The sequence below is a fragment of the Gastrolobium bilobum genome, unplaced genomic scaffold (genome assembly GCF_033153095.1).
Source record: "Gastrolobium bilobum isolate Gb01-03AN ecotype WA unplaced genomic scaffold, APGP_CSIRO_Gbil_v1 utg87853, whole genome shotgun sequence".
NCBI classification, from domain to species: Eukaryota; Viridiplantae; Streptophyta; class Magnoliopsida; order Fabales; family Fabaceae; genus Gastrolobium; species Gastrolobium bilobum.
In genome coordinates, this window is record NW_026898178.1 from 4,173 (window position 1) to 7,104 (window position 2,932).

A 2,932-nucleotide genomic window follows, 5' to 3' on the forward strand; every position below is an offset into this window, starting at 1 on the left:
AAGGGCCAGAACCTTGATTTACTGATCCATCCACTTTTTCTCCAAAGGAGGTGAAGGAAAAAATCATATTGTACGCTCTAATATTTCGCAAAAAATGGCGGCTCGTCATATTGGAATTAGCATGCAATTGAAGCAATGTATCCGGAGCAGTTTTTAACAAAGGAAGTTGAACTTTTCCATTGACACAGCACAATCCAAATTGCGGCATACTTGGGTTACGATCCCTCTTAGTTCTTTCTGCATACCACATTTGTGCTCCACAATGCTCGCAAACAAAAATAGGATCCCCTGCGTCCCAATAATCTAAACATATACAAATATTTTTAGATTGAAATAAGCTTGGTTGTCAGACAGGAAGTTTTTTATTTGTAACAGCAAATATATAATTTGAAATTATAATTAAGACCTCCATTGATATAAAACGTGTTTCGCACATTGAAATTGTTTATATAAATATCTATAATAGAAAGAAAAAATGATTGGTAAAAAAAAGACATGTGAACACAATTTTTTTTCATGTATTAGATGAACCAAATGTGCACCGTTTTCACCATAAATAGTAGACTATAAAAAAAATACTTTGTAAAAAACAAAAACAAAAAACTAAATCGGCACATTCGAATCATCTATATCCATAATTGTAACACAAAGGATAACGAATGAAAAACTAAAAAAAAAAGAGGCCAACAGGAACAAAGAGTTGTGATTCAATATTTGAAAATTCAAAATTGAAAATTAATATAAAGACCTTGAGGGATAGAGGTAATAGTTAGCACACTGGAGTCATTGACATCAGTATCTGTAACACAAAGCAAAAATGTAACAAAAATGACAAAAGACATTTTTAATATAAAAATATTTTTAACTGCGTATTAAATCGGATTTGTGCTCATCCATATCCATATATATAACACAACAGGAAAACGTAATAAAAAAAACTAAAAAGAGAGCCCATCACGAACAAAGAGTTGTGATTTAATATCTGAAAATTTAAAATCGATAGAAAGAGAGCCCATCATGTTCTCTTATTCATTGTTATCAGTATCTGTAACACAAAGCAAGAGGTAACGAAAATAATAAAAGACATTCTAATATAAATAAATTTATTCCCAGCGCATTTAATTAAGCAAATGCGCACCAGTATAAGTTGTAAATAACTGTTCTTGAATATGCTATGTAAAAAATTGGTGAGTATAACATTTATCATTCAGACATTTAATTTGCAATTAAACAATAGAAAATTGGAAATAATAAATTTAGAGAATAAACAACGCTCAAAATAATTAATTTACTATTATTTTTTTCTAGTTACCATTCGTATAGAAGCATTCGTGCTTGCATTTTAAAAATCCAATACAAACAGTGACAGGTGTTTAAACTCACTTTGTTGATCCAAATCAGCTGAAGTCGTACTTGTACCGTTATCATATGGGGAACTACATTGTATGTCACAGATAAAAAAAAAAGGCTTTAATGAATTTATATGACGTCAACGAAGGAGGTGCATGTAAAAATATTTAATTACAACATAGTGTTCCCAAAAAAGTATTCACAGGTATAATGATACCGTGATATATAGTTTTCATCACTGAACGCAGTAACGGTTGAAAGCATTGAATTCTCACTGTTCACATCAATCCCTATATGAAAAAGTCCAATGCGGAATAAATAATATATTCGAAATAATGGTAAGTGAAAAAATAGTTAATACATTACATATATTATCCTCTTATAATTCATGGTTGTAGTAAAATCAATCAAAGACGAATTATGTAAGACCCCGCACCGTTAATTAAGGAATTTAATTAATAAATTACGAGAAAATAGGAAATGATTCCATAATTGACCCTAATAATTATTAGAAGGCTTTAATAATAATAATAAGTGATTAAGAATGCTGAAAGTCGTTTTTCGGAAGAAAAGTGCAGATACTGGTTCTGCTAGTCGGTATAAATGCGTGCCGAAAAAGTATCCCGGAAAATTAATGTAAGTGCATGATAATTACTAGAATAATATGTAGGACTTGTAAAACGAGTTTCAAGTCCAGATAATGAGAATTGGTGCTAGAAACCGGTACTGGCTTGGAAAAGCGCGTACCGAAAAAGTGCTCAGAAAATTATAAGAAAAATATGATAAATCTTAGAAAATTATGTAGTTTCATAATCCAAAGTTTGGGATTAAAATGATAAGCGTAGCAATTAAAGTTAATACTGCGTGTTTAAGTGGCTTGGGCTATAAATACCCATTTCTAAGGGCACAATGCCCTAGAAAACAGATTTTGAACGTGAGAGTTGAGGGTGGCTGATCAGCTTGGCTGATCAGCTTGGCTGACTTGTGGGGTTTCTTCTCCATTTTGGGTCCAAGACACTTCCTTTCTTGATTTTTCTTCACACTTTCACTTGGGATACACTTGGTGAGGGTGAGAGCTAGCTTTGGGACTCCATTGCTGGTCTTTTCTGAGTTGAGAGAGCTATTGCGTGTGAGGTTTTGAGGCTGACTTGGGTTGGTTGTTTGTGGGAGCCTTTGTTTTGGCATTGTGAGGTCCAAGAAGCTTCCTTTGTGTTGAAAGGTCCAAGCTTGTTGATCCATTTGCGTGCACCTTGTTGAGTCAGTCTTGAGGGGCTGATTGTGAGCTCCAAAGAGCAACCTCTTCTTCTGTTTTGGCCTTTGGTATGTATACCAACCTTTAATCATGAGTTTAATGCTTAAAAATGAAAGCTTGATGCATGTTAAGGTTAAAAGATGATAACTTGTTGTTGGGTGAGGCTTAACACATCTAGAAATGCATGATTAGGTGTTTAAAATCGGTAAAAAGGGAACCTTTAAGGGATATCTTCACGAAAATGCAGAAACTGCATTCTGTCGTGAAATATCCTGATATTTGTCGAACTGATATCCGGATATTGGATATCCGGATACGTGGTTTTAGGAT